The sequence below is a fragment of the Protopterus annectens genome, chromosome 8.part0, assembly GCF_019279795.1.
Source record: "Protopterus annectens isolate FY-2018-M chromosome 8.part0, PAN1.0, whole genome shotgun sequence".
NCBI classification, from domain to species: domain Eukaryota; kingdom Metazoa; phylum Chordata; order Ceratodontiformes; family Protopteridae; genus Protopterus; species Protopterus annectens.
This window is the reverse complement of record NC_056741.1, coordinates 34,772,739-34,796,727: the sequence shown is the minus strand read 5'-3', so window position 1 is coordinate 34,796,727 and position 23,989 is coordinate 34,772,739. Positions and strand designations below refer to the sequence as shown.

General features: G+C 38.1%; 1 protein-coding gene across 1 annotated transcript in view; it reads right to left on the bottom strand.

Moving 5' to 3' along the window:
* LOC122808627 (PILR alpha associated neural protein) overlaps positions 1 to 21,185 on the bottom strand; it is a 718,070-nt gene extending 696,885 nt beyond the window's left edge. Inside the window, exon 1 of the mRNA XM_044079592.1 lies at positions 21,016 to 21,185. The gene's annotated coding sequence lies outside the window, so the exon portion shown is untranslated. The remainder of the gene's footprint in view (positions 1 to 21,015) is intronic.
* Between the last annotated feature and the right edge of the window lie 2,804 nt (positions 21,186 to 23,989).

The window sequence follows — 23,989 nt, the reverse complement described above, 5'->3', positions numbered from 1 at the left end:
GGTGATCATTTGAGCATCTATAGTTATGGTAAGTTTACTTACACAACTGTACTATGTTCTTCATATTGATGACTGCTGCAGTAGTCTAAGCTGCATGGGTAGATTACCAGAGCTTACAAATTTGGGGAGATGGAAGGTGAAGAGTCTATCAGCCACTGGAAAATGGTCCTTGAAAAGCCTGATTAAGACCTAGAGAAGAAATCAAGCTTATAATGCTTTGTAAAAGTATGTACAGAGGACCAAGCAGCAGCTTCTAGAATGCTTCTAGAATCCATCCCTTTCCAAAAAGCCATAGATGAAGCCAGGGCCCTGGTAGGGTGGACATTGACCCTGCCTGGAATAGTTTTGTTGTGGTGAGTATAACAAAAGGTAATATAGCCTTAGACAACCATTTGAAATAGTCTGTTTTGACACAATTTTTAAGTTCAGGAAAGAAAATGGAAGATTAATAGTGTGGCTTAAAGTAAACTTGGAAACCGGGTTGGTTCGCCTTAATTTTTGTCATAAAACCTAAGGAAATTTGTTGTTTTTTTATGACATTTTTGCAGGATATAACTGCCCAAAGAGAAGCTGTTCTCTCTAAAAAGGGATAGGTGTAACCATTGCAAATCAGACACCCTTCTTACAGAGGTTAGAGAAATCAGTAAAATTGTTTTCCATGTTAAGAAACTAAAGTCAGCAAGTTTAGCTGGTTTAAATGGAGCAAATGTTAGCTTCTCTAACACAAAATTAAAATCCCAAGGAGGGCCACCAGTTTCTTTTTTGGAGGCCTCTTATGCAAAACCCCTTTGAAAAAAAACATTGTCACATCAAAATGCTTGGAAAGAGGCAGATTCATGGACAGACATGGTGAAATGTCCGAAAAACGAACCTTGAAAGAGGAGTAAGAAAGGTCATAGGATAGTAACTCACACAAATATTGTAAAATCATAGAACAACCAGCCCTAAATGGTTGCTGCTTATGTTGTTGGCATCAAATAGAAAACCTTTTCCATTTGCTAATATTGGATTTTCTAGTAGCAAGCCTTCTTGCCTCTATTAGTACCTACTGCACATTCTCAGTAAACAAATGCCTAAAGGGAATTAAGACCCTATCATCCAGGCAGTCAGTTGAAGTTGATTGATGTTGGGCATGTATCAAACACCCCTGTTCTTGTGTGAGTAGATCCATTCTATGAGGAAACTTGTGGTAATTGCCCCTGGCCATTTCCAAAAGAAGGGAGAATGATGGCTGACTGGGCCAGAAGAGAGTGACCACAATGATCTTGGGGGATTCCTTTTGAATCTATAAAAGTACATTCAATATTTGTGGAAAGAGTTGAATAACATATAGGAACATTCCCTTCCAAGGAAAAAGAAGGCATCTGTCTTCCAGGCCTTATTGCATGGAGTCCTGAAGAAGAATCTGGCAACTGATTGTTCAGAGAGGAGACAAAGAGGTCTACTTGAGGAAAACCCTGCAGATGGATCAAATCTTTGAAGACCACCTGATCTAGTTTCCATTCATGTGGTTCTGCACTTGTCCTGCTCAGCTTGTCTCTCATACATTTCTGCTATGACAGAATGTAGGATGCCTGTAAAGTGAGATTGTGTTGTGAATCTATATCTCAAGTTAATACGCCTAGTCTGCCTAGCACAACCTGGTTCCCCTTTGCTTACTGACGTAACACTGAGTGTGGAGTTGTCTATAACAACTTTATAAGTTCCTGAGGACTAAAGGTGATTCAGAGAGTTCAGTACCATGATCTGGGCAAGCATCTCTTTTATATTTATGTGCTTGCATCTGTCCTTGGTGTTCCACACACCTTGCAGTTTTATTCCCCCTGAAACCACTCTTCAAGCAAAATCTAAGAAGTATGTGGTGAATGACTGCTTTGGAACAAGGAGAAAGAAGGACAGACTTGGATTTTGGGAAATCTGTTGTTTTCACCAAGTGATTCTGACAAACCTCATCATTGAAATCTGAAAAGAGAAGGGGTGTTGGTTCTGGCACCAAATAGACTTCCGATACCACTGATTCATTCTCATTTGGAGTCTTGTTAGTGGTATCATGAGAATGAAAGAAGTCATGAGATCCAATATCTTGAAGTAGTCCCTCAGAGTGACTGAAGTCTGAGTGGAAAACACTAGATATAGATCTATTTTTCCTGTGGAAGAAAAGCTCTTTGAACCATGGTCTCTAGCTGACATTCCAGAAGCACAGTCCAGTGAGGAGTTAAGAAAAACTTTTGGATGTTTTCTTTGAATCCCAGCTTATGAAAGAGATCTCTCACTCAAGAGAAATTTTCCTGACACTTTGAAAAAGACTTTTCAAAGATAAGCAAGTCATCTAAATATAGAAAATGTAGTTACTGTGTAACCTACAATGAGCTATAACTGGAAGTAGTCACTTTGGGAACACTCTTGGTGCAGTGGATAGTCCAAAGGGTAAGGCATTGAACTGATACTGTGAACCAGTTACACAAAACTTTATGAAATGCCTGAAGTCTGGATGAATAGGGATGTGATGATAAGCATCTTTTAAATTTAATTTTACAAGGAAACATGAAGAAGGAAGAAGAGGCAACAGGTTGTGAAGTGACAACATTTTAAATTTGAGCAGTATCATGAACAGGTTTAGGAAAGAAAGATCCAAGACTGGTCTCCAAGCATTTTCTTACTGTGGCACTAAAAACATCTTTGAATAAAACCCCTTTCCCACCTGGAAAGGGGGAAGAGGTTCTATCACTATATGGGACAGCTTGTGATGAATGACAAGTGGAAACAAAACACTGTGGTTTGGGAGTTGAGGAATTACCCCTGAAAAGGAGGACTTTTCTCTTACTGCCATCTGTAACTTCCATGAATGATCTTCAGAACCCATGTCTATTGCCTAAGATAAAAATGAAGAGGCAAGATTTTTTTTCCCTAAACATCTTTATTAAATTTATACATATGACAAAGACAATCTTGCATTTATATAAATGAAAAACATACAAAGTGATATCACTTTAGTAGCAGTTTTTCATGTCAGACACCATTGAAACAACTGTAGTTGTAAACATTATACATCACTTATACTTTCTGGAAGAAAAAAATGGTCTGCCATGGTGGGGGGGGGGGGGAGACAAAGTTTTCTAAATAGTCATTCTAACTTATTGGACTGTTCTTGGGTCTGGGAGATTCCAGAATTCTTCTTGGAACTCCCTTGCCATGTCTTTCTAAATGTTTCTTTACCTGTATTTTGTTGAGACTGTTTATTTTGTTTCTTAACATAATTGGATGGGGATTTAGAGAATTCTTGGAAAATTTGGAAAAGGAGGGTTGAAAAATGTGGAGAGATTCCATGTATCAGAATACCTCATTCATCACGGTTTTTGATTACCTCAGCAGTGGAGGGGACATAAACCAAATCTCTACCCAAAGGAGAATTTAAAACCTCATTTTTGACATCATCATGGAGGTTCGGTGAATACAGTGAAGCTAACATCCCCAAAACAGTACCAGTGGCCATAGGCCTGGAAAAAGTTTCAACAGAGTCATACAAACACTGTATACAATGAGTAGTGACTTGAACTATAGAAGTAATTAAATTATTTAAAGCAGATTTTTCCTCACAAGAAGAAACGGCTGATAAAACATCCCTCATACTTTCACAATTAGTCAGAATAAACCTTAACATATGAGCTTGACAACTCAAAATTCTGAAAATCAAAATTGCAGAAGCATACACCTTTTCCCGTACTTATAAATAATCACCCCATCCATATCAGAGAGAGTATGACTGGAATTAACTAAGAGTTTAGCAGATGAAGGATTAAATAAAGCTATAACTGCTAGATCAGGTTTGGGAACCATGTATAAAAACTTAAAAGATTGAGGAACTTTATATATGTCCTATCTGCATTTTTAGCTGCTGACTGTCAGGAAAATTGCAGCAGTGACATGCACATCCTCCGAAGCTGAGAGAGCTGGAGGAATAGTTGCAGTTTCTGGAAATTCCTTCAATAACCGCTCATAATATTTTCTGAGGAACTGAGCAACTTCTGTCTTCTTCTGCAGAGAACACTGGCACATTCTAGAAACAGTCTCAGAGAAAGAGAACCCCCTCTTCCCACAGAGATCTCCTCTGAGTCAGAATCAATTCTAAGGAGAAAACACTGTATCTTGTCCCTGCATTCTCCTGTCCAGATTCAGAATCTTAAATTTCTTCAGGAAAGGAGGTATCCCTCTCTTCTTTTACCATAGTCTCCTTTACAAGAAGGATCACTAGCCTGAATTAAACCCTGAACCAAACCCTGTAAACTACTCCTGTCTAAGGAAATTTGAGGAGGACAGATACGTTTAGGTTTTTTTTCCTTTTTGTCAGGAAAACTCAGGCCAGCAGTGTTACTAATGGCAGCGGCACTTTCCCTAGGTATGGGCACAACATTCTGACAAAACAGGAACGTCTTCTCTGCTCCTTCTCCCAAGTCCAACAAAAAGAGTTCTCTATAACCCACTGAAAGGATCTCAACATCCACAGTGGGTGGGGCTAATCCCTGGTCCACAGTGGATCAGAGGTATCCGGGATAAAGGATTACTGGTCTGAGGTCCAGCTAATAACCACAGCAAAGTCACCTTTCTGCAGCTCAGGCAAATTGCTAGCCTGCTATGATGGCAAAGGCTGTTTGCTTAACTTTTTATTTTTCTGGCTGGAAGAAAGGCCGACTGTGGGACTGATAGATTGTTCCATAGTCAAACCAAAAATGGTGCGTCTTTCCCAAGGAAAGCAAACAGCAAATGCTGGTAAAAAACAAAAGTCCTTAAAAGTATCTTTTATCAGAAGAAAAATGCATGAAAAAGCACTTTGAAGCACTTTGCCAGCCCCACAAAGTAAAATAAACATAATTTATCCACATAAAAAATGGTTTACAGTTAGTATAAACAACTCTTGTGTCAATTTGTTAAAACACAAATTCCTGAATTTAAAATAACTTTCCTGAGGAGGAAAGTATTAATAATAAACAAAAGAGTAAATAATGGAAGCTTTTTCCCCAAAGGGAAAGTATCCGCCCAGCAAAGGAACAGCACAAGCTGGCCATTGATCCCTGATAGCCACAGAGAAGCCCACTCTTCAGTGGCAGTAAACCTCTGAAGGGTTTGGTGGACAAATTTGTCTTTTAGTCAGCTTAGCTCAAGCTGCCAGACAGTTTGGATGCATGCAAGCAAGGTGCCCTAAAGCTTTGGAAGCTGTCCAGCTGTTATATTGTTGGCAGGATATAACCCATATAGATAAGGCAGCAGTGGTCAACATGAAGACAATCATATATTTTCCTCTTGTGTGTCAATGCTTGTATATGACAATGCAACTCAAATTAGGTGCCAGACTTGAGTTTGTGTTTAATTTAGGGAAAAAAAGCAATTTCAGAAAAGTCAATATGAGAATCTCAGCATGGACTAGCCAGTTTTTTTATATGTTATCGTTTTTAGTTTTTTATTATATTTTTTATATCTGCATGCTGATTTGGACTGTCTTAAATTTTAGGTTGACTGATTTCCTACTTTGTAGTAAATTTGGAGCTTTTCTCCTCGGGCCTCTACTGAAAATGGACATGTATCCAGTTAGACTAGCCCGATCAACAAATGTAAAATAAAATAAAATAAATAAAATAAATAAATTAAAAAGACACATATCTCAAATACCCACTGCATCACATTTCATATACAGTTTCAACCCTCAATGTCAGCTGTCTCAATATGGTGTTAATGGACGTTTTCCTAAGTGAAAAGAGTGTAATACCTAAATCATTACACATTTCTGCACAAATCAAATATGATGCTATGTATCCCTGACATACGTCTTGTAAATTGGAGCTTTCTTCCTTGGGCCTTCCCTAAAAATGAGTCTGGCTTTGGGAACAAAAATTATATAACAAAGTATAATTAAATACATGAATAAATAAATGGATTAACTGATAAACAAATAAATGACACATCTTTTCAAATACAAAGAATAATAAATAAAAAATACAGTTCTGACATAACAGAGTGTATCTCAAAAATTCATGTTAATAAGAATTCAGCCAACTCATGCACACATGAGAATATATTCTTTTACTCAAGTAAGTCACTGAAGTGCATTAAACACCGTATAGCACTTACGAAAAAAATTTAATTACTGCTTTAGTCTTATGCACAGAACAAAGACTAACTACTAAATTGTCATGCTTAAATGGCTCTGATGAAATGTTGGAATGTTAGAATATAACAAATCTAGGGATAGCAATAAAACAGAGGTGGGAAAATGTAATACATGATGGCATGTCTGCCTCAATAAGGAAAAAAGCAGACTCATAACAATACACATTCAAGAACAGAAGGCTGAATATCTTTAATGACAACAGCTGATATGAGTTATAAAATAGTTTTCAGCAAAAATAGCATTAACATTCCTCCAGCAATAAATATAAAAACACTTGTCTTCCAACAGCAGATGTTGGTGAATAGTAGAACAAGCCTTTGAGGTATCAACAGCAAATAGTTTACACTGACAGCTTTGACATTTCTGAAAGATTTTGAGGGGGTCTATAAATACTTGAAGGATTACAGACTGACAGCATTAGAAAAATTCTGCAGTTCATCTGCTTTATTTTGCTGTGGATTTATAACTACTGTAAATAGGTTACAGAAGCTCCAAGAGCAATGCACTTGGATAATTTAGATGAAATGTAAAATGTAGTTGGGTTCTGTTGGTTGTGTGACTCACACTACTTCCATTCTATTCAAACAGGAATTAATAAAAAAAAAAAAACTTTAATTTCCTGTTGTTGACATAACTCATACAGTGGCGCTTGAAATGCATTCTGGGAACCAGGGAACAAAACAGTAAAACAAGATCACATTGCTATGACAGACTTTATGGCAGATATTTTGTGGTAAAAGATTTTAAAATGCAATAAGAATGATGCTGATACATTAAAATAGTTGAGAATACAAATATACAATTAAAGAAAGTTTTTTGAGTTCCAGTGTGGAATGTTCCTTTATGTAGAGAAAGGAAGCAAGCAGGTAAGAATCCTGACTCTGTGTATTTCCTTGAGAATCACTTGACTTTACAGTCCAATTAAGCCCTCGGCTTGTTAATAATTTATATATAGATATATATATATATATATATATATATATATATATATATATATATATATATATATATATATATATATATATATATATATATATATTAATATAGGTATATACACCCGCATGTGTGTGTATGTGTGTGTGTGTGTGTGTGTGTGTGTGTGTGTGTGTGTGTGTGTGTGTGTGTATATATATATATATATATATATATATATATATATATATATATATATATATATATATATATATATATATAAAAGAATACATATACCTTTACATATATATACATATATATCAGCTTAACAACAGAAAACAACATCAGGATGAAAATTATCATCCTGTTTAACAGGTATCTCATTACTGACCATATAAATATAGAACAAAAATGTTTAATGACCATACAGGAGGTCAGTATTCTTAGTATTTAAAGAATACACTGTTTGAAAAAAATCCAAAATATGGCACTATTAGGTCAAGCTGACCAAATTTGAATTCCTAAGAACATGTCAGATTTCTATTACCTTGGCTTATCCCTCTAATACATTATTAACCTGTCACAGAATGTTTGCATTTTCTATAACATATGAACAAAAATGACAGTCATCTCACTAACAAAACACAGTGTCATAAAACAAAATAAGTTCATACTGCCCTATCTCATTCTTAATACCAGTAATTGCCCTTGGAAGAGCTCCCTTCCCATAGTTTACCACTTATCTTATGAACCAATACCTCTTTAGTAGAAACAAACTCAGACTTAGAAAGGGCCATAGCAGCCCAGCTACCATCTTCCCATTAGCACATTAGTGTCTCTAAATATGAAAAAGATAAAGTTAACTGGAGTAGTTTTTACAGATTTAACCAAGGTCTCTAACTTCATTAACCACAGTAAGTTAGTCTTAGAACTACGCATTTTCAAGTCACACCTTCTTCATTCTCTTTATGAAAATGTGTTAAACTGCTCACAAAGAATAAATGTTAGAGACGTTCACATTGCTGGGAGTGGGTTAGTGGCCCTAAGGCTCTGTGCTGAGGCTATGTTTGGTTAGCACTCTAACTAAAGCTCTTTAAACACTCCTTTCTGTATTTCAGTTTATTTGCTACTCATATCACATAGTATCCTGGGTTTTACAAAAATCTGACACCATCACAAGCAACTGTCCACTAATCTGAAAAAAAATGAAAAATAACATATGGCTTTGTGCTAAAATTTAAAACAAAACAAAACAACTCAGCTGGCAACTATAAAACAACTTAAATAATAATAAAACAAACAACATAGTAACTGATCATGCATGGATAATTTATTAAGAAAAAAAGATCAGCACCCTTACAATGATTTTAGACTTCATACAAATTAAGGCTAAGATTTTCAAGGTAAATAAAAGTAATTTGAGATTGCTTAATAAAACCCACCAATGTAAGCCATAATAGGTTAATCTTATTTGTGTATGGCCATTTATATAGATTCTATTTTATTTATACATTTAATAAATATGAAAATTATCCAATAAATGGCCAGTCACAGAAGCTGGAACACTGCAAAGGCAAACATGCTCCCAGGTAACTTAAGGGCTTTTTTGCCTTCTGTCACAGTAATATGCAAAATCCTTCACCATTTACACTGCACTCTGCTCACATCTCTGCTAACATGAAATCCACATACCAGGGCTCTTTGTAATACAGGTGCAGTGTTTATCTTTACTGTACTTAATGCTTCCTCATATGCTACTATAAAGTTTTCTTATGTTGGAACTCTAAGATATAGAATTCTTAGGCTCTCCATATCTGAACATTTCCTTTTTAGCATAATTTTAAGGACATATGCCTGGTACACTCAACAGTTTTTTTTATATTATATTATATTATATTATATTATATTATATTATATTATATTATATCATATATTAGGTCTTTTCCTGGCAATGTTTATTTATGCATCAGATTATAACCTGTAATACTATTCAAATCATGCCTGTACCTTCTGGCATTGCATAGCTTGTTTTCACAGTATTAAACTCTAAAAGAGTGACTGAAGTTATGCACAGTCCTGCATAGATTTCATTCATTCATTCATTCTTGGATCACCCACTTAATCCAGTGCAGAACTGATGGGTGCCAGAGTCTGTTCCAGCATTATGTGAGTGTAAGGAAATGTTAATTTATTCTGAACAGAGTGCCAACTCATCACTGGATAGACGCGCGCACACACACACACACACACACACACACACACACACACACACACACACACACACACACACACACACACACAAAACACACACACAGACACACACACACACACACACACACACACACACACACACACACACACACACACACACACACACACACACACACACACACACACACACACACACACACACACACACACACACGCATATGGCAAGAACATATATGGGCAGTTTTAGAGGATCATCAATTCACATACTGCACAATTTTGGATGTGAGAGGAAACTGAAGCACCATGCAGAAATCCACACGGATACATGGAAGACATGCAGACTCTACACAGATGGTCCCCAGCTGAGAACAAAACCAGAAAACCAGGTAACATGATGCAGCAACCCTAAGCTTTGTGCCATTGTACTGTCCTCCCATGGACTCTGTAAAATGCCATGTGTATATTTCATTTTTTCTTAAAAGCAACAGATTGTGCTGAAAATGGGGTTTTGAGTCCAACCTATTTACCTAAAATAAAATAAAGTAAAATAGAACTGGTCAGATCGATCAGGTCATTATTCTCAGGTGGTCAGGTCTTGGCTAACTGCACCACAAATCATATTTATGAGCTGCAAACTGCATAGCATGCTATACTGGAGCAAAGGCAGCTAGTCAGTGGTACTACGTACATTTATTATCATTGCAAAGGCATTTCTCAATGCAATCAGACATTTTATTTTAATGCTTATATATTTAATCCTACTAGACACAATATCCATTTTCAGGGTGACCTAGGAGTGCTGTCTGGTTAAGGGATTGCTCAGAGTCACAAATGGAGGTGGAAGAAATCATATCCTGTATCCCTGACTACAGGACACAGCTCATTAACAGATCAGAGCCTTAATCCTGTGTGCATCAAATGTTAAGGATTAGTATGACTGGACCTTAATTTAATGAGTACTGATACCTTTTCAGAGCAAGTATTGGTTCAGAACTAGGAAAGACACACTATGTCAACAGGGCAACACCCTCCCATCTATATATATTTATGAATGAGTCAATAATAGACATTGAAAGTATCAAAATTTCAAACACCTGTCATAACGTTAAATGTCTGAATCACAAAGAATTGAATACACTCAGAATTGAAACAGAAAGAATAAAAGAAATCTACTTTATTTTCTTGCATAGGGTAAGCACCGTTGCAACCTTCATCCCCTGCTAATTATATATTATAAAACGCAATTACATGTGATTAGCTAATTTTTGATCGGTTGTAATGTTTTTTTTTTTTTCAAACAGTTTATATATATATATATATATATATATATATATATATATATATATATTGATGATGATGATGATAGTGGTGATGGTGATGACGATGATGATGATGGTGATAACACCCATGTGGTAACCAAACAGCAGTATAATATTCCATTAATGATTTTACATTCACTATTCATACTTTGTATCTACCCTTCTACAGACTTTAATAACTAGTGATATTTTGTATCTACCCTACTATCCTTCCTTCCATGAGTCTATATGTTAAGGTAAAAGGCTGACACACACACACACACACAAACACACACACACACACACACACACACACACACACACACACACACACACACACACACACGCATACAGAAAAACGGGAACACCTGATCAATTCTTACTGTCCTAGAGACTCATTTCTTCCCTTCAGTTACTTAACAGTTAGACATGGACATTTTCAGTTACAGTATGTATACTTCCACAACATCACAGTACAAAATGCAAGTTTGCCTAGCAGATGGATTACTTTAAACTAATGCATTGTAAGAAAGAGATACAATGCCATGTCTGTAACATGTAGCTCATTTATGCAAGATAGTTTCTTTCTGAAAAAGAATATTTAATGCACACTAAAGATTCCCGGGAAAAATACTCAAATGTTCTCCTAGCAACCCTACCTCAGTTATTACATTGAATAAAACAAATTCACTGTGTATGTGACAGTAGTAGTTTTTTACACCTTTCATTCTGTGTTAATTTAATAAACTCCTCAACCTTCATTCCCAAGGTTTGTAGATTATTACACACCTCAGGGGGTGTAAAAAAATCATACTGCACTGCTGTGTCTGCATTTCTTTGATTCCCTTCTGACAGTTTGCTCTTTCTGATTTTAATTTATTTATATCAATAGACTGAAAGATGACAGACAGAGAGTTCAGTTACTAGCTCATTTCCTCTGTGCAAATATTTGCATGTGTGTGTGTGTGTGTGCGTGTGTGTGTGTGTGTGTGTGTGTGTGTGTGTGTGTGTGTGTGTGTGCATGCATGCACACACACACACACACACACACACACACACACACACACACACACACACACACACACACACACACACGCACGCACACGCACACACACAGATAAAAGTGTTATTGGATAAGTTATTTAATTACTTTATTACCAACAACTGCTTTTTAGGCTTGAATTCAATCTCAAATGTACACATTCACTGAATGGATTTGTCAAGTCACAGACTGAACCATCCTGTAGAGAAAGGTTATTGCCAGCCACCTTGATGTGTGTTTTTATTTACTGTCATTGCCTCACATTCTGAACTGACACATGCATCCTATATGTGTTTCCAGTGACATACATGTTACTGTACATACCCATCCCACAGGACACTCACATGTTCCTTCTCTAGGAACTCACAAACCCACATTTCATGGCCACTCACAGCCATCCTATGGGACCATATACATCCATCCTGTAGGACTCATGCATGTCCATATTTGTAGGCCCTCCAAAGTCCATCTTGCTGGATCCAGATATGCCCATCCTATTTGAAAACACAAATTTGACCAGTTGGACCCACATATACCCATCCTGCAGGACTTCAGACAATGCTTTCCCAGGACCTACACATACTCATCCAGTGGGTCTTCACACATCCATTCTGAAGAGTACAATTTTATTCTGTAGCACCCACACAGGACATCACACCTCTGTTTCACAGGATCTATAATTGTTCATCCTGTGGGACATCACACATCCATCCTCTAGGACTCCCATGTTTATCTTATTAGACATCACACATCAGTTCTGTATGACCTACACAAATCCATTCCATGGGATATCACATATCCAGCCTGTAGGACCCATATATGTCTAGTCTATAGGATATTGCATATCTATTCTTTAGGACCAATACCTGTTGACCTTGTGGGACATTAAATAGCCATCCTGTAGGACTCATATATGTGTAGTCTATAGGATATTGCATATCCATCCAGTAGAGCCCATATGTCTTGTCAATAGGATATTGCATGTCTATACTGTAGAACGAATACCTGTCGACCATGTGGGACATTACATAGCCATCCTGTAAGACTCATATATGTCTAATCTATAGGATATCATATCACATATCTATACCATAGGACCAATACCTGTCAACCTTGTGGGACATTACATAGCCATCCTGTAAGACTCATATATGTCTAATCTATAGGATATTGTATCACATATCTATACCATAGGACCAATACCTGTCGACCTTGTGGGACAACATACAGCTATCCTGGAGGATTTGTATATGTCGACTCCCCTGTGGCATCACACATTCATTCTATAGGAACCACACTTATTCATCCTTTATGGCTTCATGTCACATGGCTATCCTCTGAGCGTTAATATATTCATCCTCATCCTGCTGGAGATTCCTGTTGTAGCTGTTCGCAAGGACAAGCACTTGACTCCATGGACTGACCTTGCATTATTTCCCAGATCTGAATTTCAACTCTTGCCAATACAGGGGTACAGGAAGTATAAAAAAATAGCAGAATACAGACTGTGCAAGTATTGAACCTGTCATATTATTCAGTGATACCCCAGTCTATCAGCAGAATATTTTATATGAACCATCAGGCCTCTGCTCAACTACCTAGAAACTGACGTAAAGCACTAACAATGACTGTATCCTATTGATTTAATTGATTGACTTGTATTTCCATCTGATGATGGATACATGGGAAAGATTTATACATGGCATATCAGCTGTGGTGGTGCAGCGATTAGCATTGTTGCCTCACAGCAGGAGCTTCTCCAGTTCAATTCTCAGCTGGAGCTCCTTCTGTGTGGAGTCTGCATGTCCTTCCTATAGTTGAGTGAGTTTTAAAGACATGTAGGTAGGTGCATGCATGTGCCTTCTGTGAAGGTTGGCTGCCAGGCTGGCAACTTGACACCATAAAATAATCCATTGCCAATCAATCTGTGGACTGGTGATCCGCTGTGGTGACCCCTAATGGGAGAAGCTGAAAGACATTGCTTGAATGTGCATTTATACATGTTAGTTAACTCCCTCCCTCCAGTGCACCTCTTTTGAATGGGTACCTTTAACTCCCAGTGAGTGTCACTTCAGCCTTTAAAAACATGACATTATCACCTTACAGCTCTAACAGATACTCACTGACAGAGGTCAAATATTAATACAGTTGTGTTTGTCATCATGTGTTTCAAAATAAAATATTCTGATACCTTGTACATAGCATGGTTTTGGAATTCTTAATGCAAATATGAACAAGCAATATTTGATGCCTACAGGCAGAGTTAGGAGGTAAGTGCAGAAACACCTAAAGGTGCATCCAAGTGTAATGTGTTAAGTAATAGGGAGCAGAGTTCCAAATAAATGTTCTCTGCTAGAATGGGTATCCTAGGAGGAAGGACAGGCCCCCCAGGGGAATGGAATATTGCTAGAACAGGACTAATACTGTGAGGTGGAGCACAAAGAATCAGGGAGGAAACTGCCCAATAAATCAAGGTTAACATTTAAAAACTTCATAAACAGAGAAAATAATTATGTATGTATTAGAGCTTGTGGCATCCAATCAGAATGCCAGGGAGACATGGTCTTAGTATAAAAAACATTTCCTACTGAAGAATAAGTCTGTGTCCCTAAATCAGTCTTCAGATATTGTTTTGTGGTATACCCCACTCCCCCCCCCTACACACATACACACTTACTATGGGCAGGAGAAGTATACAATTCTGAAACAAAGTCAAGGCTGTCCTTAGGAATGTGAGTGGTATGACTAAGCATTCCAGGGGAACCATCTTTGCTTAAAGATGTGATGGGGCTGCACACTCTTTTAGAACAGTATCCCTTCATTTGGAAGGATTAGGGCAGAATTACGATCCAGAAGATTTTGGACAATAAGATACAGACTGACTGATTCAGAAATAATGGACTCCCTTTGTACTTCTGTCCAAGTACAGCTCTGCTTCTTAGAATTTGGGGGGCATCAGGTGAGACTGCTGTTCTTAAGAATAATCTTCTTTCCTTTGGGTACTGTGCAAGACAGAAAGCATGGTGCCTGACAAGTACAATCCCTAGTCTAGAGGGCTAAAAAGGGGTGGATTAAATCTTCTAGCGAAAGCCTTGCATTCCTGGAGTGAGTGAGTAAACTGGAGGAAAGGATGTCAGTGTACAAAGAAGAGTGCTTTCCCCTTACAGCTGGTATGTTAGTATATGTGAAAGACATGACTTAGGTTTCAGATGCACAGCTTTTCTTCATTTTAATTCAGAATGGGAAATTTAGCCATCTTGAAGCAGTTGTTCACTCTTAGATCAGAAGATGGGCAGGTGGCTTCTGCTTCCAAGACACAAACCATTCTCTTGATGTGTGAAGGTACAGGGGGATACAGATTTACCCCTCTAGCACAGCACTTCTCCTTTGTCAGGCTTGTAGGAGTTTAATGGAAGGAACAGATCTGCAACAGGGGAATTTGGAACCACTGACAGAACACATGTTTAGCACCGTCTTCTTTCTATAAACAGCCACAATTCTAATCACTTATTTTGAAGTAGCAGTAAATCATTAGGCTGGTACATTGATAAACATATGTTTTATATAGCAACCTAATAACTGATTGCTACCACTGAAAGAAATAAACAACTTGTCATTTTACAAGTTGTGACTAAGCTGCTCCCATGGCATAGAGGGATAAAGCCCTCACTATGGCCCAGAGGACCCAGGTTCAATTAATGATGGAGTGGCTGGGAGAGATGGGCATTAGCACCCCTGGGAAGGTGGATGGTACTGTAGGCATCTCCTGTGCTGATCCCTGGTGGAGACAGGGGGCGTCATACTAGGAGTTATGCTTCACATTGAGAAAAAAGGATGGAGACATGTTTGAGATGCCATGGAGATGTGGCAATATGTTGCAAATCTCCATTGCACACCCACCCCTCTGATTTAATCAAAGAGATCTGCAATGGAGGAGGACAGGAAGACACAAGGGGAAGTCATAAATATGAACACCCCTAGCTTGAAGTAGGGCAGAAAAGCCCTCTCCTTCTGGATATCTTTACTATCATCTCTGGGCCCAGCTTATGTTTGGCCATTGGACTGGTGGTTAATTGGAGTACTGGTTGACCCAGAAAAGGATGTGGGACACTAATATGTGGCTATCAGAATGAAAAAAGGAAGCAAAAGAACTTGAGAAAAAATTGCAAATTGTGATTAAGTGATCAGAATCATGATTGCTTGTAAACTGCTGTCTTTTTTTAAAGCAGCATGTATCAATTGTCACCATCACAGGCTGGGGCATGAGACAGCTGCCCCCACCATCTCATCCTCCCTTTATCTTTGCACAAAGGAAATAGATGCCGTTAGGAAAAGGATCCTCCTTTATAGTTTCGAGTGGGGAATGGGGCAGGCTATAGTCTGCTAGAGATAGAACTTAATCCATGATGGGAAATTAAGGTTGAACCTGCCTTTCAGGGACAAATTTACTGAGGAGTTAAGGATCTATGGATTTTGGAGGAGTAAGAAGAAGTCATTCCAGGCATGGTGCTTTTCCTTTGAGATGGGAGAATGAGGTTTTATTTTGTTGCAAGAGAATCATCATCTACTTGTACACCAGTACCAGTCAGAGAAACTGGACATCCGTGATGCTGTTCTGGATCATTATAATTGCAGGATTACTCTAGTTTATACAGTAAATAAAGAAGTGCTTTGCAAGATCCTAGGAAACTGGAGTATTATGGGAATTTAATCACAGTACACACGGGAGTAGGAAGTGTTGAAGTTGTACAGATGGAGGAGGTTTCCATGGACAGGGTGCAGATATTAGACAGATGGCCAAAAACAGAAAGATTGCAGGATGAATGCTGACTTCTGTAGGAATGACGTATTCCACACCGGGTGAAGGTTCTACACTGGGTGAGAGGGCTCTCCTACTGTTATGCTCATGTGATATGAGCCTCAATAGACATTTATTTTCAATCAGAAAACAACTGTAGCCTAGTAGTAACAGACACTATGCTGAACAGTGTGTACAGGTTTTCTTTCCAGTTTTGCTCATCATTCTGGTAACAAGAAAAGTTGTCATTTTTGTTACACAGACTATGCATTGGTAGTAGGAAGGAATTAATTCATGGCAAGACTCAAAGCTGTTTACAAGGAAATTATTCCAGCAGTTATGGGTTCTTTGGGTAAGGGTGTCTGTGGGATACTGCCTACATCACTCTGTAAGCTTTTTGGTTGGAACTTCTTCTTCTTCTTCTTTCAGCTTTTCCCAGTTAGGGGTTGCCACAGTGGATCACCTTCCGCTCATGATTGGCAGTGGAGTATTACAGTGTCAAGTTGCCAGCCCGGCACCCGACCTTCCACAGAAGGCACACACATGCACGCACTCTTAAATGAAATCCCATCTGCCTTTTTAGCTGGTTGTCTGTGCTCATACTTGTCTGAGAAAGAGTAGGGGAATTATTTCCTTTATTCTGTACACATTTTCCTTTCATCACTTTAAACCTCAGAATATCAGTGGAAGACTATTGTTACTTGAGTCAGGAGTTATGGGAGTTATTGCACTTATTTATTTATTTACTTGTGGACATCAAAAAGTGCATACTTAACCTAAACAGCTATTCAGAAATGTTCTTTATTAGATGTGTGACCAGACAAATGAGACAAACTGTGTCATTTGGAGGTATCACCTTACTCATATACTATGGAAAGGCTTCATTCTAGAACTGAATTGAAAGTTGTTCTAGGCTGGCTTATGCTATGCTGGAGTTGGCAGATGTAGCAATGTAACAATGTGGCGTGAAGAAATGTATCACTTTCCCATTCACTCTGCAGTCTCTGCTAACAAATAATCAGTCTTTTTACCAGTGCAGAAAATGTCAAAATATTTTCAGTGTCTTCTTTGGGATAATTGTACCTATATCCGTAAATTGTGGTCCTCATAATCCTGGGCAAAAAAAAAAAAAAAAATCTTCTGTCATAAACTGCTGCTCTGTGACAGAGCCAGTAAGCTGTACTTGTAAGCTGAATTGACAACATCTCTGTTTAATTACTAATTGCTTCATCCTTGCTTCATTATTGACTATAATTCCAAGAAGACTTAGGGAAAGCCTGCCAAGTGATGTTAACGCATTTTTTATTTTACCAGACCCTCTCTTGCTGCCTATTTACAAGTGCTATAGCGAGCCTTCCTGTAAAAGTTAAATTATACGGAGCTATGCGAACCTTGCCGGGTACATTTCCTTCATCACTCTCACTGCTTCTGTGTTACGAGCCTGAACTGCAGATGTGAAGTGAACAGGACTGCTCTGTTACAGCTTTGCATTAATCAGAGTCTCCCTATCAGGCACAGATAGTGTCAGCCTGGTCCAATAAAGAACCTGAAAAATCAAGAAATGTCTTGACTATAAAATATGAATGATACAAATGTTCAGGAGGCGTTATCAACTAGTGGGAATGCAGGGTCTAGTCCCACCACCCACCTGTTTTGTCAGCAGGTATTCCTGAACAAGGCAATTAGTTTATACCTGCTTCAGTGCACACCAGTTGCAAACATAATGTAAAGGCAGCACTGACAATAAGATGACACATCACTGCTGTGCTGACCGAATCTATATATAAGCAAGACTTTGCAGTACCACTGGCCTTTCCTGGGTAAATGTGATTGTAAAATAGTAAGAATGCTGCCCCATGTTAGGTCAGCTTTTTAATCACAGCTTCACTATCTGGTTTTAAACACATTGCAGGATCACAATGAATGTAACAGTTTGTATCCCATCTCATTGGTTTAGAATTACCATAAAGAGTACTTCTGAAAACTGAGTCTTTGCTGTCAGTAAACTTTCCTATTAAATAGGTTGCAAAAGTAGGACCACACTGAAAATGAGAAACTGGAATTTTAGATTGGACTCCTTGCAAAAAAAGAGTACAGCAAAAATAATCTTAATAAGCAAGGCCTCACTAAAAACATCTGTCTTTACAAGGCTACCTATGCTAAACACATTAAGACATGAAACTGCAAGACCTCACTCAATATAAGTTTACTTTAGCTAGTAAAAATATTGTAAGAATGAAAGGCATACGATGTGAAAAACTAAACAGTGAACTTTATCTGAGGTATAATGCACAAAATGTGGAGAACTTAGGAAATATAGAACATCACAAAAATTAAATATTGGGTGGGTACAGGGCTAAGAGTGTTTTCTTAACTGAATATATGGCATAAAGTAGAAACCTTAGTGAAGTCTGGATACTATATTTCTGAATACTTTTATGGTCAAATATGGTATCAAAGATGCAAATGATTGCAGTAAGTATATGTTGCTCTGGTACAATATTCTTTAAATAATTGAAGCAAAATAAAATGTCAGTGTACTGTAGCTGACCTACAGTACAATGTCCTTCAAGCAAGTGTAAACCCATCCTGCCCTAGTAGAAAATGAAATACCTCTTCTGCAGAAAATAACAATTTATTTAAAGTAGAATAATTTAGATGGAAATGCTGCAAAAGTGAGCATCATTGAAATCAGATGGAAAAAAAAAAAGACATTGCAGTTCAGCTGTTCAGTGATTCAGGCAATGACTACTTTCTGCCTTTGTTAAACAGATAAATGCAATCATACATGAAATAGCTGCTGCACATTTTATATAAATGAGCATGTATGCAGCTTTTATCAACATGCTTTCATTTATTTAAATATCTTATCAACACATTAAAAATTCATACTGACACATGAGCAATACAATGATTTTGTTATGCCTGCAAAAGCCTGACATTAAAAGATTCGGCATGTGATTTGTGCTGAATAACAGGAGATTGGCATTCACCAAGGGTTCATGCTGGAGGAGTCACTGACCACATAATGACCAAAAGGAAATGATTGCATGGTCACTCCCAGCTGAATGTAGTGTTAAAGGGGAGGGGATGTTGGAGATAGCAAACCATCAATGTTCTGACCATCTGTAACTAAAATTACCTGTCCTGCAGAAACAAAAGAAGGATTTTACCCAGCTGTAGGAATTCTCATTCAGTTGCTTTTCAGAGTTGGTATAACTGAAGTTCAAGTAGAATTTTGTCAGATAGATTGTTGTACTTCCCTGAAGCATTCAAACTCCTTCCACAGAAAGAATTTTTGCAAAGTACTTACACAACTGTGCTGAATTTGTTCATTGCTGTTACAGACTAGTTGAGTTCAGCTACCCAGAAATGCATTTCTCCACCCCCAAAATACAGAAGTATCTTTGGAGCTGAATCTCTTTAGTGTAAACATGCAGTTAAATTAACATCTGTACTTACTTTAGTATACCTTATGTTATTTATTATAAACAACAATCAAATCTGATGATTACATTATGTTTGTTTACTATGTAGATCAAACACATTTCCCAGATTAGGACTCCTCTGGCAGTCAGTGAAATATCGGATACTAATGGAGGGCTATAAGTGAGAAGTTCAGATACTGGGGCTAAAGCACATTATCACCACCTCAGACAAAGCCTGTAATTCCATCTATGAAGTAGTGAGAGTAACAGCAGCCCAGGGGTTCAGCAGATAAACTGACAGGTTTGGGGGGGGGGTGTCTGCACTGCTACCGATGACAGACTAGGCAGCTCTTTTCCTGAAGCTGCTGAAAAAGTGATGAATTTTCCACCTGCTGGTGCTAAAGCATCTGAACAGCGAAACTGTGTCCACATTAATAACAGCTCTGACTGCATCATGATTTTAATCGTAGAACATAAATCAAGCTTCAGTCAGTGAGATATTGCAAAGGGGCGGGGGATTAGGAGCTGTTGTTCACAGTTAGAACCTCTCCCCCAAGAGCATGTTTAGTCAATATCTCACACACACACACACACACACACACACACACACACACACACACACACACACACACACACACACACACACACACACCACAAGTAACCAGTCTGTCTTTTTAATTTACACACACACACACACACACACACACACACACACACACACACACACACACACACACACACACACACACACACACACACACACACACACCACAAGTAACCGGTCTGTCTTTTTAATTTACACACACACACACACACACACACACACACACACACACACACACACACACACACACACACATACACACACCACAAGTAACCGGTCTGTCTTTTTAATTTACACACACACACACACACACACACACACACACACACACACACACACACACACACACACACACACACACACACACACACACATGCACACACACATATATTACCACCTCTATAAGATGGTAACAGTAAGTATGCACTATCCTTAAATTCTGATTTTATTATATGCCTTCAACAAAGAGTGGTATCTGGACACAAGCTGTGAAATATTGATGTCCAGATGAATAACAACAGCTGAGAGATAAAGCAACAGAAGTAACCTCAGGTCCTACCTTTTCAGAGAACCTGGAGTCCAGGCGAGAAAAGAAGCTTGCAAGAGAGACACAGAAACAGAGTAATCAGAGTCAACGGCAGTTGTACAGAAAGTGCCAGCGCTGAGAAAGAGCGTCTGCTTTTAGTTCCATTATGTTTCACTGATAGTTCAGAGAGAGAGAGTCTCTCACAGAACACGATCAGTAGCTTATTAGAGTCATACATGCATACACACCCCCTCCCCTTCTCCTAAGAACCAATACAGCTAGCCAGCCCCTTAACTCCTTCATCTCTGCGCTCACACTTAGCGTACGGCTAACCTCTGTCTGCTGACCTTTCTGTATCTGCCCCTTTCTATTTGTATCTGTCTTCCGTTTTGTCTTTTTCCTTTGCACAATAGTTTTTGTCTTTTTTTTTCCTTCTCTCATTCTCTCTCAATCCATTGTTTTTATTAATGCTGCATGCTCTACCATTGCAGATGAAACAAAGATCTGTACTGTTATAACAAAATCAGATACAGAATATGAAATGAACTGACTCAAAAATGTAATTTTTCAGTAGATGTGAGCATGTGGGACTAGAACCTACATCATAACAGACAAAGCAACAGGTGAGCTATGAAAGTCCTATCTGCTCGCAAGCAATGACATTTTATGTATTTTGGTAACCTTACATTATATCTGATTTATAAACAACATGTCCATTCTAACAGATATCATATCTGTAGTTTGCCTCAAGATTTACCATTTTTCACATAGTGCTTTTTGCATTGGACTGTGGATAAACACATTATGGTATACTTTATGCGTGTTGTAATGTTTAAGCCTGCAGAATTCTTGCACACTGACCTATCTATTTTCTGTTTTCCTTCACTAAGCTCTGTGGAGAGCTTGCTTCCACCTTTCGCGATCTAACAACATATCATTTTCTTTGCTGAGTACTGCTCTTTGAAGACTTTTTTTCAATGCTTACACACAGCATTGCATCAAGTTAATTTCTGACAAGCATTTTTGCTTTCTAAACTGCGGTTTACTGATTGACTACAATGCTCAGAGTTTGACACTGTAGTTTTTTTCCAGTGAGATACACAGCCAGAGTAAATTATTAAGTTAGGTAGCATGAATCTTTGGTTAGCGCCAATATATGTTTAATGACAATATACCTTACGCTATATCTTCAAAGAAATTACCTGCAACAAACAGAATTATAAAATAATTTATGACACTGTATGCAAACCCATTGTTTCCTGTGCAGCATTTACAATGAAGATGACGGTTACAAGTACAATAGTTATGCTAGTGTTTTCTGATATGGGTTTAAGTGCTGTCTTACAATAACATTGTCTTCAAAGGATATATGGTAAGATTATTTATGGGTTGCCTGAGTGGATGTGCAGTACCCATCAGTCTGTTTTTTGCCACAGCCTGAGCAACATAGCAACAGTAAATAACACATAATGGCATTTTAATATATTTGTTGATCAGATATGGGGGTGAGCCTGTAGAATCTTTCCAAGCAGAAGATGAACAACAACTCAAAATTCAATATAGCATTACAAGGGTGGGCAAATAATACTGACCCTCTTTGACAATGACAAGGACCACAAAGGCAAGGGTAAATGCAAGGGTAAATGCAACTTATGAGGATAGTTTAGGGCAACCAATTAACCGGCAAACTTTTGGAATTAAGAAAATGGATTACTTGGAGAAAACTAATGCATACATGATGGCAACATACAGACAGGCTAACCACCTGTAGCAGTTTCTTTCATACTAACTGTACTGGCTGCAGCTAGTTTCTTTCATACTAGCTGTAGCAGCCAAAATTTCTACATATACATCTAGTTAGTTCTCTATAGAATAACATTAGGAGTAGATTTAACTGGAGAAAATAGTGCAAAGGCCCAGTGATGGATCTGGCCCTGAGTGCACCTGACATTTGATGTAATTATTGCCTTTACCTTTAAGGTGAAAAAAGGTTTAAGGCAATACAGCATTCGATGCTGAAAAAAAGCAAAGCTCATGGCTTGTAGCTAGAAAAAAAAGTTCACAGATCTACTTCTGAATGAAGGAATGCTGAGGGAGTTTGCAGAGATGAAAGAAGAGCGAATAACCACAAAAGTATTTTACAGATCAGGATAATATTTCTGAAAGAATATATAAAAGACGAGAAGATGCATATCTTTTCATAAGTATTGGTGAAATGGGGAACTGTTAGAATTTATGTAAAAAGATACAGTGATGCTCCAAAGAGAGGAAATTACATTTACAGACTTTCTGAGGAACACCTGGTCTCATAGGTTCATAGGTTGGTACTAGGCTATCAGCCCTAGGGCCTATACAAGCCTAGCCATAACAATTCCCTGGATATTTCTTCCCACAATATTTACTTCCCTGGACCCCTGTCTAGCAGGGTGACTGACGTGATCCCTGAGGTGAATTTCCTATCTCCCATCCAATCATCAAGGTTCCTTTTGAAGAGGGCCAATGAGGCGCTCTGCTTGACATGTATGGGCAGGAAGCTGGGAGCTGGGATTTGAAACAGATTCCATTATGTGTCAGATCCTCTTTTTTTAAAAGTACTGATACAGGTGTATAAGATGCAAGTACCAATACAGGTGGAGTCCCTATTAAATTATCGAATGTTTCAAAGTTTGAATGTCATATGGTCGACACCATATGATCAAACTTTGAAAAGTTCAAAGGTGAAAGGCAATGGCTCCATACGTGCAGAATGGGAACATTTCCCTTTTCTACACTGAAGTGTGGTCTCAGAGTTGGTATATTTAAGTAGGGGGGTGTGGGGGGTGCAGGGGGACTTGCACCCCTGCTCAGAACATTAATGTAAGTGTTTTTTTTTTTTTTTTTTACATTTTTATTATATATTCGAAGATTCAAGTTTTGCTCATATGTTTTCGAACATATGAGGTTTGAAATTTGGAAGCTTCAAATAAATAATATAGACCCTACAGGTGTACAAGATGTGAACTGAGGT